The sequence below is a fragment of the Ranitomeya imitator genome, chromosome 1 (genome assembly GCF_032444005.1).
Source record: "Ranitomeya imitator isolate aRanImi1 chromosome 1, aRanImi1.pri, whole genome shotgun sequence".
Lineage (NCBI taxonomy): Eukaryota > Metazoa > Chordata > Amphibia > Anura > Dendrobatidae > Ranitomeya > Ranitomeya imitator.
In genome coordinates, this window is record NC_091282.1 from 1004544271 (window position 1) to 1004557429 (window position 13159).

Consider the following 13159-nt stretch of genomic DNA (forward strand, 5'->3'; position numbering starts at 1 on the left):
TGAAGGGTTAATAAACTTCTGGAATGTGGTTTTGAGCACCTTGAAGGGTGCAGTTTTTAGAATGGTGTCACACTTGGTCATTTTCTATCATATAGACCAGTGATTTTCAACCAGTGTTCCGCGGCACACTAGTGTGCCGCGACTAGTGTTGAGCGATACCTTCCGATATCGGAAAGTGTCGGTATCGGATTGGATCGGCCGATATTCAAAAAATATCGGATATCGCCGATACCGATACCCGATCCCAATGCAAGTCAATGGGACCAAAATATCGGAATTAAAATAAACCCTTTCTTTCCTTGTAGGTTCATTCTACATGAAGGAAAACAACTAAGAATAATGCAGGATGTATTTGGGGAGGTGGCAGAGACATTAAAGGCATAGAGGTTTAGCCCAATCAAATAGAATAGCATGTTTTTGTTTTTTTTTAAAGACGTTCGGAGTGACAAAGATATTGACTATGTAAATTATTTTTTATTTTGTCAGATATTGATGTTTCACTATTCCACGCCCTTCACCTTCTTTTTTTTTCCTTTTCCCACACTTTCATCTTCATCATCATCAGCATCTTTGACATCAACTTCTTCTTCACCTTATTCATCTTCTTCTTCATCTTCTACCTATTTTTTTTTATTACATTTTTCATATTCATTTTATTCAACTATTATTATTCTTCCTATTCTACATATTCATTTTATTCAACTGTTATTATTCTTCCTATTCTACTTCTTCATCATATTCTCATTTGTGACAGGCATTCCCGTAGTTGTTATCTATAAAAGTTTGAAGATTACACCTTCCGTTCTGCCTGTCACAAAAGTTACATTTGTCCGCGTTCAGTTTGGCCTGCAGCATCAGGCTTTATCCAGGGGCACCACGAGGAGGAACGGACTCACCCCCATACACTGCTTAGTCTTCTTCTGCATATAATTTAGATAATATCTTTTGCTCTGATATTAAGTGTTATGCTTAATGTTCTTCTGCTCTTTGTTCTGCAGCCTCTTGTTCTTCTGCTTCTCGGTCTTCCATGTCGTCGTCTCCAGGGTCATCGTCTCCAGGGTCGTCATCTCCGCCGTCATCGTCTCCGCCGTCGTCGTCATCGGGGTGGTCTTCAGGGTCGTTATCTCCAGGGTCGTCGTCATCTCAGTGGTTGTCGTCTCCGGTGTCGTCGTCATCTTAGGGGTGGTCTTCCGGGTCGTTGACTTTAGGGTCTTCAACTTGGAAATGTAGCAGAAGGTACAAGAAGGCTGAGAAAATGCCAAGAACCAGCTGATGGAACTGGAACTCGGATGGCTACCCGAAGGTTCAAGAGCCTATGGAACTACCGAGGACCAGCTGACGTTACTGGAACCCGGTTACTAAGCAGGAGGTACCCGTGCTAAAAAGCACTACCAAGGACCGCCTGACGTTGGCGGAACTCGGATACCCAGAATGAGGCACCTAAGCCAAAGGCTCTGCCCGGAACCAGCTGACGTTACTGGAACCAGGATGGGGAGCAGAAGGTACAAGAGCAAAAGACACTGCCGAGAACCAGCTGACGGTACTGGAACCCGGATGGGTAGCCGAAGGTCCAAGAGCTAATGGAACTACCGAGGACCAGCTGACGTTACTGGAACCTGGTTACTAAGCAGGAGGTACCCGTGCCTGAAAGCACTACCAATAACCACCTGACGTTGGTGAAACTTGGATACCCAGAAGGAGGCACCTAAGCCAAAGGCTCTGCCCGGAACCAGCTGACGGTACTGGAACCAGGATGAGGAGCAGAAGGTACAAGAGCAAAAGACACTGCCGAGAACCAGCTGATGGTGCTGGAACCAGGATGTGGACCAGTAGGTCCACAGGAGAGGAGAGAACAGCTAGGCAGCCGCAGTTACCGAACCCCAACAGTCCTACAGGGGGAGTTTGGCCTACTGGCACTACAGAACCAGCCTTGACTGCCAATTCACACAGCCCACATAGGAAGCTCCTAAACTGGAGGCACCCTGGAGTTGGCTAACCCGACTGCAACACGACGGGGCAAGCATAGGCGTCTCAGTGAGTTTGACACTACCCGGAAACAGCTGACAGTGCTGGAACCAGGCTGGGCACGAGGGAGTACCCGTGAAAAAAACACTGCCGAGAACCAGCTGGCGGTGCTGGAACCCGGATGCGTCGCCCCAGTGTGCAAGAGCCAATGGCACTGAGGACCAGCTGACGGTGCTGGAACCCGGTTACTAAGCTGTAGGTGCCCGCTCTTAAAAGCACTACCAAGGACCGCCTGGCGTTGGCGGAACTCGGATAACCAGGAGGAGGCACCTAAGCCAAAGGCTCTGCCCGGAACCAGCTGACGGTGCTGGAACCAGGATGTGGACCAGAAGGTCCACAGGAGAGGAGAGAACAGCTAGGCCGCGAGGCAGCCGCAGTTACCGAACCCCAACAGTCCTACAGCGGGAGCTTGGCCTACTGGCACTACAGAACCAGCCTTGACTACCAATTCACGCAGCCCACATAGGAAGCTCCTAAACTGGAGGCACCCTGGAGTTGGCTAACTCGACCGCAACACGACGGGGCAACGCATAGGCGTCTCAGTGAGTTTGACAGTACCTGGAAACAGCTGACGGTGCTGGAACCAGGCTGGGCACGAGGGAGTACCCGTGACAAAAACACAGCCGAGAACCAGCTGGCAGTGCAGGAACCCGGATGCGTCGCCCCAGTGTGCAAGAGCCAATGGCACCGAGGACCAGCTGACGGTGCTGGAACCCGGTTACTAAGCTGTAGGTGCCCGCGCTTAAAAGCGCTACCAAGGACCGCCTGGCGTTGACGGAACTCGGATACCCAGGAGGAGGCACCTAAACCAAAGGCTCTGCCCGGAACTAGCTGACGGTGCTGGAACCAGGTGGTGGACCAGAAGGTCCACAGGAGAGGGGAGAACAGCTAGGCCGTGAGGCAGCCGCAGTTACTGAACCCCAACAGTCCTACAGCGGGAGCTTGGCCTACTGGCACTACAGAACCAGCCTTGACTACCAATTCACGCCGCCAACATAGGAAGCTCCTAAACTGGAGGCACCCTGGAGTTGGCTAACTCGACCGCAACACGACGGGGCAACGCATAGGTGTCTCAGTGAGTTTGACAGTACCCGGAAACAGCTGACGGTGCTGGAACCAGGCTGGGCACGAGGGAGTACCCATGACAAAAACACTGTCGAGAACTAGCTGGCGGTGCTGGAAACCAGATGCGTCACCCCAGTGTGCAAGAGCCAATGGCACCGAGGACCAGCTGACGGTGCTGGAACCCGGTTACTAAGCTCTAGGTGCCCGCGCTTAAAAGCACTACCAAGGACGGCCTGGCGTTGGCGGAACCCGGATACCCAGGAGGAGGCACCTAAACCAAAGGCTCTGCCCGGAACCAGCTGACGGTGCTGGAACCAGGTGGTGGACCAGAAGGTCCACAGGAGAGGGGAGAACAGCTAGGCCGCGAGGCAGCCGCAGTTACAAAACCCCAACAGTCCTACAGCGGGAGCTTGGCCTACTGGCACTACAGAACCAGCCTTGACTACCAATTCACGCAGCCCACATAGGAAGCTCCTAAACTGGAGGCACCCTGGAGTTGGCTAACTCGACCGCAACACGATGGGGCAACGCATAGGTGTCTCAGTGAGTTTGACAGTACCCGGAAACAGCTGACGGTGCTGGAACCAGGCTGGGCACGAGGGAGTACCCGTGACAAAAACACTGCCGAGAACCAGCTGGCGGCTGGCGGTGCTGGAACCCGGATGCGTCGCCCCAGTGTGCAAGAGCCAATGGCACCGAGGACCAGCTGATGGTGCTGGAACCCGGTTACTAAGCTGTAGGTGCCCACGCTTAAAAGCACTACCAAGGACCGCCTGGCGTTGGCGGAACTCGGATACCCAGGAGGAGGCACCTAAACCAAAGGCTCTGCCCGGAACCAGCTGACGGTGCTGGAACCAGGTGGTGGACCAGAAGGTCCACAGGAGAGGGGAGAACAGCTAGGCCGTGAGGCAGCCGCAGTTACCGAACCCCAACAGTCCTACAGCGGGAGCTCGGCCTACTGGCACTACAGAACCAGCCTTGACTACCAATTCACGCAGCCCACATAGGAATCTCCTAAACTGGAGGCACCCTGGAGTTGGCTAACTCGACCGCAACACGACGGGGCAACGCATAGGTGTCTCAGTGAGTTTGACAGTACCCGGAAACAGCTGACGGTGCTGGAACCAGGCTGGGCACGAGGGAGTACCCGTGACAAAAACACTGCCGAGAACCAGCTGGCGGTACTGGAACCCGGATGCGTCGCCCCAGTGTGCAAGAGCCAATGGCACCGAGGACCAGCTGACGGTGCTGGAACCCGGTTACTAAGCTGTAGGTGCCCGCGCTTAAAAGCACTACCAAGGACCGCCTGGCGTTGGCGGAACTCGGATACCCAGGAGGAGGCACCTAAACCAAAGGCTCTGCCCGGAACCAGCTGATGGTACTGGAACCAGGTGGTGGACCAGAAGGTCCTAAACTGGAGGCACCATGGAGTTGGCTAACCCGGCCGCAACACGACGGGACAACGTATAGGCGTGTAAGTGACATTGACACTACCCGGAACCAGCTGACGGTGCTGGAACCAGGCTGGGCAGGAGGGAGTACCCGTGACAAAGACACTGCCGAGAACCAGCTGACGGTGCTGGAACCCGGATGCGTTGCCTATTCAAGATTGTCTTCCTAGAGCCCCAACTAGCGGTGTTGGAGCAAAGGGTAAGCAGGGGGAGCAGATTGTAGGCCGAAGCCTGCACTGGAGGCAGCTTTGTGTCTGCGTTGCATTTGCAGGACACGTTGCCGGCTACACAGCGGGGGAAAAGCTGGCGTTGCTGAACCCCACTGACACATTGACTGGTGTTTTTCTCTGTGCAGCTAGCACGTCCGGGCCCCAACTGGCGGTGTTAGAGCCCAGGGTCAGCAAGAGGAGGAGAGGAGCAGAGTGTAGGCCGAGCCTGCACTGGTGGCAGCTTTTGGTCTGTTGTGCCAGCGTGGCTTGTGCTGGACACGTTGCCGGCTACACAGCAGGGGAACAGCTGGCGGTGCTGAACCCCACTGACACAATGGCTGGTGTTTTTCTCTGTGCAGGCAGCACTTCCGGGCCCCAACTGGCGTAGTTACAGCCCAGGGTCTGAAGGAGGAGCAGAGTGTAGGCCGAAGCCTAATTGAACCAATTTCAAAGGAAACCTTTAACCCACCCTCAGGTGTTATAATGTTGAAGAGCCACACCTTGTGCAGCATTAATGCTCCACAAGTGAAAGGTTGCTCTTTGAATTTTGCGCATTGCACACGCAGAATGAAAGATGTACACAATTTTGCCCATTGAACAGTAGAACTGTATTGGAGGCGTGACTTGTCTTTTTAAGGAGACGCAGCACAGGTGCACATAAATAACGCCTTGGTGCTGGGCGCAGCCTCCTGAGCGTTGTTATTTGCTGTACAGGAGTCTGCGCTATTGTGATCCCTTGGCCATGCGCTGTGAGCGCTGCCTGTCTTCTCACCTCATTTCATGTTGGCCGGTGCGGTTACCAATGGCCATGAATCCCAGACCCGCAGTGTCTTTTACTAAAGTCACACTGCAGAGCTGGGATTTTTGGCCTTGCGCAGTAAATATGTTCGCCGCTCACACATGTCCTTACACCTGCTTCAGACTGGGCGGCCTCAGCTGATCCCTTATCGCCTGCCACGGCCATGAGGCTGCACAGTCTTAAGAAGGCGGAAGGAGATGAGTTAAGACAGGCGAACATATGCACTGCACATGCCCATCAATCACACCCTCGCAGTCAAAATAGATCAGACAACGAGGGGGGTTGTGTCGGGCAGGGCAGACGCACAGGCACAGGCAGCCAACCAATGATGTCAGAAGACGAGCAGCGCTACCAAGGGTGGTGCTGCGTGTCATTAAAAAGGAAAGTCACACCTCAGGGACATTGTAATGGTCTGTAATGAGACACATTGTGTTTAATTCAAGGTGGGCAAGGAGAAAAAGTCAGCCACCTTGTACAAATGCAGCATTACTGCTGTACAAGGTAGCTGTTATACATAGAAACACCTGGGGGTGGGGGTCAGGGTCCCTTTAATTTCAGTTCAGGTGCCTGCATGGCGTTTGCAGGTCACGTTGCCGGCTACACAGCAGGGGAACAGCTGGCGGTGCTGAAGCCCACTAACACATTGGCTGGTGTTTTTCTCTGTGCAGCTAGCACGTCCGGGCAGAAACTGGCGGTGTTTGAGCCCAGGGTCAGCAGGAGGAGGAGAGGAGCAGAGTGTAGGCCGAAGCCTGCACTGGTGGCAGCTTTTGGTCTGTTGTGCCAGCGTGGCTTGTGCTGGACACGTTGCCGACTACACAGCAGGGGAACAGCTGGCGGTGCCAAACCCCACTGACACATCAGCTAGTGTTTTTTCTGTGTAGACAACACTTCCAGGTGGCAACTGACAGTGTTGAAACCCAGGGAATCAAAGAGGAGCAGAGTGTAGGCCGAAGCCTGCAGTGGAGCAAGTTGAAAGGCAACCTTTAACCCCCTCCCCAGGAATTTGTTGCTGAAAGAGCCATCTTGTACAGCAGTAATACTGCACATGGAAAATGGTGGCTCCTAAAATTATGCTCCTTGCAAACGCTGAAGTACACACTCATATAATGTGTCCCCTCACACCGTTAAACCGTCCCGGAAGTGGGACTTTCCTTTGTAATGTGACACAGCACAGCCGTCATTCCAACCCCCTTGGTGCCGTGCGCCACCTCCTCAATGTTGTTTGGTTCTGTCACGGAGCCCGCGCTGTAAAGTTATCCCTTGGCCATGCACAGTTAGCGGTGCCCGTCTTCTGACATCATTTAGGTGTCAGGCTGGCAGTGCCTGTGCGTCAAAGCTGCCCGAGATCCAACCTCGCAGTTTCATCTAATGTAATCCCACTGCGGGCCAGGGATCCATGGGCATGCGCACTGCATATCATCGCCTCTCACTCACCTCCTTCCTGCTTCTTCAGACTGTGCGGCGTCACGGCCGTGGCATGCTATTAGGGATCAGCTGACGCCGCCTAGTCTGAAGAAGCGTGAAGAAGGGGAGTGAGAGGCTAGTATATGCACTATGCATGGCCATGGATACCAGGCCCACTGTGGGATCACATTAGACGACACTGCAAGGTGGGATTTCGGGCAGCGTGGACGCACAGGCGCAGCCAGGATGACAACAAATGATGTCAGAGGACGGGCAGCGCAAACTGTGCATGGCCAAGGGATAACATAACAGCGCAGGGTCCATGACGGAATCAAACAACGCTAAGGAGGCAGCGCACGGAGCCAAGGGGGTAGGAATGACGGCTGTGCTGCGTCACATTACAAAGGAAAGTCCCACCTCCGGGACGGTTGGACGGTGTTAGGGGACACATTACATGAGTGTGTAGTTCAGCGTTTCCAAGGAGCATAATTTCAAGAGCGACCTTTTCCTTTTGCAGTATTAGTGCTGCACAAGGTGGCTTTTTCAGCAACAAACGCCTAGGGGGGGGGACAGGTTCCCTTACATTTTTGTTGTGCCAGCGTGGCGGTCACATGACACGTTGCCGGATACACAGCTGGGGATCAGCTGACGTTACTGAACCCCAATAACAGAGGAGCGACTGTTGACTGTGCAGACAGCACTTCCAGGCACCAACTGGCGGTGTTAGAGCCCAGTGACAGCAGGAGGAGCAGATTGGAGGTATTGCCGCACACACAGCTGGGGATCAGCTGACGTTATTGAACCCCAATAACAGAGGAGCGACTGTTGACTGTGCAGACAGCACTTCCAGGCACCATCTGGCGGTGTTAGAGCCCAGGGACAGCAGGAGGAACAGATTGGAGGTATTGCCGCACACACAGCTGGGGATCAGCTGACGTTACTGAACCCCCATAACAGAGGAGCGACTGTTGACTGTGCAGACAGCACTTCCAGGCACCAACTGGCGGTGTTAGAGCCCAGGGACAGCAGGAGTAGCAGAGGAACAGAGTGTAGGCCGAAGCCTGATTGGAGCAAGTTGAAAGGGAACCTTTAACCCCCCCCCCCGAGACGTTTGTAGCTGAAAGAGCCATCTTGTGCAGCACTATGGATGCAAAAGGAAAAGGTTGCTCTTTTAATTATGCTCCTTGCAAACACAGAAGTAAACACTAAAAATGTGTCCCCTTATACCGTAAAACCGTCCCGGAGGTGGGAATTTCCTTCGTAATGGGACACAGCACAGCTGTCATTCCTATCCCCTTGGTGCCGTGCGCTGCCTCCTCAGCGTTGTTTTAAGCTGTCACGGAGCCTGCGCTGGTCTGTTATCCCTTGGCCTTGCCCAATTTGCACTGCCTGTTTCCTGACATAATTTGGTGTCAGGCTGTCAGTGCCTGTGCGTCCACGCTGCTCCAGATCTCACCTCGCAGTGTCGTCTAATGTAATCCCACTGCGGGCCTTGGATCCATGGGCATGCACAGTGCATATCCTCGCCTCTCACTCCCCTCCTTCCCTCTTCTTCAGACTGTGCGGCGTCACGGCCGTGGCATGCTATTAGGGATCAGCTGACAGCGCACAGTCTAAAGAATGCGGAGGGAGAGGAGAGAGAGGCCGAGGTGAAGATATGCACTGCGCATGCCCATGGATCCCAGGCTCGCAGTGTGATTCAATCAGAAGACACTGCGAGGCGGGTTCTCGGACAGCGCGGGCGCACAGGCGCAGCCAGCCTGACACCAAATTATGTCAGAAGACAGGCAGCGCAAATTGGCCATGGCCAAGGGATAACAGAACAGCGCAGGCTCCGTGACAGCTTAAAACAACGCTGAGGAGGCAGCGCATGGCACCAAGGGAGTAGGAGTGAAGGCTGTGCTGCATCACATTATGAAGGAAAGTCCCAGCTCCGGGACGGTATAACGGTACCAGTGAACACATTTTATAAGTGTTAAGTTCTGCGTGTGCAAAGAGCTAAACTAAAAAAGCTACCTTTTCCTTGTGCAACATTACTGCTGCACAAGATGCCTCTTTCAGTAACAAATGCCGGGGGGGGGGACAGGTTCCCTTACATTTAGGTTGTTGTGCCAGCGTGGCGGTCGCAGGACACATTGCCGGCTACACAGCTGGGGATCAGATGACGTTACTGAAACCCAATAACACTGGGTCGTATGTTTTGACTGTGCAGCCTGCACTTCTGAGCCGCAACTGGCGGTGTTGGAGCCCAGGAATAGCAGTTCAGGTGGTAGAAAGATGAACACATTAGGAGACCTGGATGACACCCAATTACTTAATCAGGCAGAGGAGTGGCAAATTCCTGCGAGATCCAGGCCTGGTTCATTTTCAGGAAAGTAAGCCGGTCAACGTTATCGGAGGATAGTCGCATGCGATGGTCTGTTAGTACACCACCTGCGGCACTAAAGACACGTTCCGATAAGACACTAGCCGCAGGGCAAGCCAGCACCTCCAATGCATACTGGCTTAGCTCTGGCCATGTATCCAGCTTAGAGACCCAAAACTTGAACGGGGAAGAGCCGTCTGGGAGTACAGTAAGAGGGCAAGCCATGTAGTCTGTCACCATCTGACGGAACCGTTGCCTCCTGCTGACTGGAGCCGCCGGTGATGGTGTAGACATTTGGGGCGGGTACACAAAAGTTTGCCACAGTTGTGCCATACTGGGCTTGCCTTGGGCGGAGGCACTGCTTCTGCTCCCTCTTTGTGCAGAGCCTCCTCCACTGCCTCGACGCACTGAGCTGCTTTGTAAAGCACTAGCAGCACTCCTCTCAGTTGGACTGGAGAAGATGATGGAATTCACCAGTGTGTCGTGGTACTCCCGCATTTTACGCTCCCGGGTCAATGCTGGGATGAGGTTTTGGACGTTGTCCTGGTAGCGAGGATCGAGGAGGGTGAACACCCAATAATCAGGCATGTTGAGAATGTGGTCGATGCGGCGGTCGTTTCTCAGGCACTGCAGCATGAAATCCACCATGTGCTGCAGACTGCCAACTGGCCCAGAAACGCTGTCCCCTGCTTGAGACATGATCTCTGCCCGCTCGTCATCACCCCACCCTCGCTGTACACACTGACCACTGGACAATTGTCTCACTCCCTCCTCTGGACGGATCTGTTCCTCCTCCATTGACTCCTCCTCATCCTCCTCACAAAGTGGCCCCTGCGCACCCCTTTGTGAGGAACCACGTGGCGCTGACTCTCCAGAAGCTGATGGAAAAGGTGACTCCTCATCCTCCACCTCTTCCACAACATCATCCCTTAACGCTTGCAAAGTTTGCTGAAGCAGGCAGATAAGGGGGACAGTCATGCTGACTAGTGCATCATCTGCACTTGCCATCCGCGTGGAATAATCAAAAGGACGCAAAACCTGGCAGACGTCATTCATAGTGGCCCACTCTGTGGTTATGAAGTCTGATCGGCGCTGACTGCGACTTTTTAGCGCCTGATGCAGCTGGTACTCCATAACTGCTTGCTGCTGCTCACACAACCGCTCCAACATATGTAACGTGGAATTCCATCTGGTAGGTAGGTCACATATGATGCGGTGTTCCGGAAGGCGGAATCGGCGCTGCAGAGCAGCAATGCGGGATCTTGCCAAGCTGGAACGCCGCAAGTGAGCACACTCTAGGCGGACCTTGTGCAGCAGTGCATCAAGATCCGGATAGTCCCTCAGAAAAGTCTGCACAACCAAATTGAGCACATGTGCCAGACATGGGATGTGAGTGAGGTTGCCAAGGGCCAAAGCTGCCACCAGATTTCGGCCATTGTCACACACTACCATGCCTGGCTGGAGATTCGCTGGCACAAACCACACATCGCTCTCCTGCTTGATGGCATTCCAGAGCTCCTGGGCTGTGGGGGTTCGATTCCCCAATGAAACTAGATTCAAGACGGCCTGTTGACGTTTGGCCACAGCTGTGCTCATTTCGGTCATAGGTAAACGTTCACGGGTCCATGTGGAGGTGGACTGTGACGGCTCCTGCAGCGATGATTCTGAGGAACTTGTGTATGAGGAGGAGTCAATGCGTACAGACTGGATTCCTGCAATCCTTGGAGTGGGCAGGACACGTCCTGCGCCACTCGCACGATCTGTACCGGGCTCAACAACATTAACCCAATGGGCAGTGAGGGAAAGGTATCGCCCCTGTCCATGTTGACTGGTCCACGCATCGGTGGTGAGGTGGACCTTGCTACTGACGGCGTTCAGTAGCGCGTGTTTTATGTGTCCCTCCACATGCTTGGGCAGGGCAGGGACAGCTTGCCTGCTGAAGTAAAAGCGGCTGGGCACCTTGTACTGTGGGACTGCCAATGCCATCAAGTCACAGAAGCTGTCAGTCTCCACCAGCCTGAATGAGAGCATTTCCAGGGACAGAAGTTTGGCAATGCCTGCATTCAGAGCCTGTGCTCGGGGGTGGTTGGCCGAGAATGCCCGCCTTTTCTCCCATGCCTGTACTACCGATGGCTGTAGAGTAGACTGGGAGTGTGAGGATGACTGGGAATGTGGTGCTATGGGTGGAATTACACTAGGTCTCTGGACAACAGTGCCAGAGGTTCTTCCATGGCGATCCAGGGAGGACGCCAAACCAGCTGTGCGTGAGCTGGAGGAAGAGGCAACACGAGCTGAAGAGGTGGTAGCTGCCGCTGTTGGTTGGCCTAGGTCTTCAGTGTGTTTTTGTAACTCCACCGTGTGCCTGGTCCGCACATGTTTCCACATATTTGTGGTATTGAGGTTGCTAACACTTTTACCTCTTTTGACTTTCTGATGACACAGCTTGCATTTGACAAAACAAATGTCATCTGCAACTGTGTCAAAAAAGGACCAGGCACTGCAAGTCTTGGGAGCGCCCTTTTTGGCTTTTGAAAGAGACAGGCTCCTAACAGGTGCCAAAGTGGAGGCTACAGGCTCCGCAGTCTTCCCCCTCCCTCTCCCTCTTTGGCCCGTTAGGGGAATCTCTTCCTCTGAGCTGCTCCCACCACTTTCCTGTTCCTCACGCCACGATGGGTCAAGGACCTCATCATCTCCACTACCCTCTGCCACCAACTGCTCCTCCTGGGTAGTCTCGGCAGCACAGTACGCACCAGAAAGCGGCACCTGAGTTTCATCATCAGATGCGTACTGCGCTGTGGTCACCGCAGGCACTGACCCACCCACCTCTTCAGAGTCAGAGAGACAAAGCTGTTGGGCATCACTGCACACTGCCTCTTCTTCCATTTCTCCAATACTACTTGGCTGGCCCCCTGTTTCCAAGCCAAGAGATTCAGAGAACAGAAGTAGAGACGGCTCCTGTCCTGGGCTCTCTGACTGCCTGGCCAATTTGGCAGGTGGTGAAGAGACAGATGGCTGCGCTCCAGTGGTCTGTGCCTGAGAGGATGTGGCACTAATTGAAGTCGATGCCGATGCGTTAGCTGCCATCCATCCGACAACGGCTTCAATTTGATCTTCACGCAGCAGCGGTGCACGGCGCTCTCCGACAAAGCTGCGCATGAAGGACTGTTCCCTGCTGAAACTGAGTGATGACGAGTCACTGGTGCCCGCAGCAGGCACAGAATCACCACGTCCTCTCCCTGCTCCTCTCCCTGCTCCGCGCCCACGCCCACGTGCCTTACTCCCTGCCCTCTTCATCTTGGTTGACAGATAAAGATAAGCAGAAAAGTACTAAGGCCTTAGTGTGCTTATTCCTGAAATGCTCCTCCTAACAGGTGTAAGAAACACTAATGTTGTAAAGTGTGGACTAGACTTTATTATTTATAAAATGTGGCCTACACAAGTGTTAAGTGGTGTTTGGTGAACTTTACTTTTTTTTTTCTGCAGATCGGGCTACAGAGCGACTTTAACTCACACGGGGACCGTGCAGACAGCCGTAAACGGCGCTGCAAGGCCCAAAACCCTCCTCTAGGTTATCCTATGTAGTGTTTTTCCACTATTTAGCTGGAGACGGGTGGAAAGACACTAATAGGAAATTTTTAAAAAAAATTTCAACAGGCTGCACTATTTGAAAAAAAGGACAAGTTATTCAACGATATGAGGCAGTGACGAACCCTGAGCTGAATACAACGGGCTGTGGCTGCACACAGACTACAGGGCGAGCTGCGCTCACACGGAGACCGTGCAGACAGCCCTAAACGGCGCTGCAAGGCCCAAAAACCCTCCTCTAGGTTATCCTATGTAG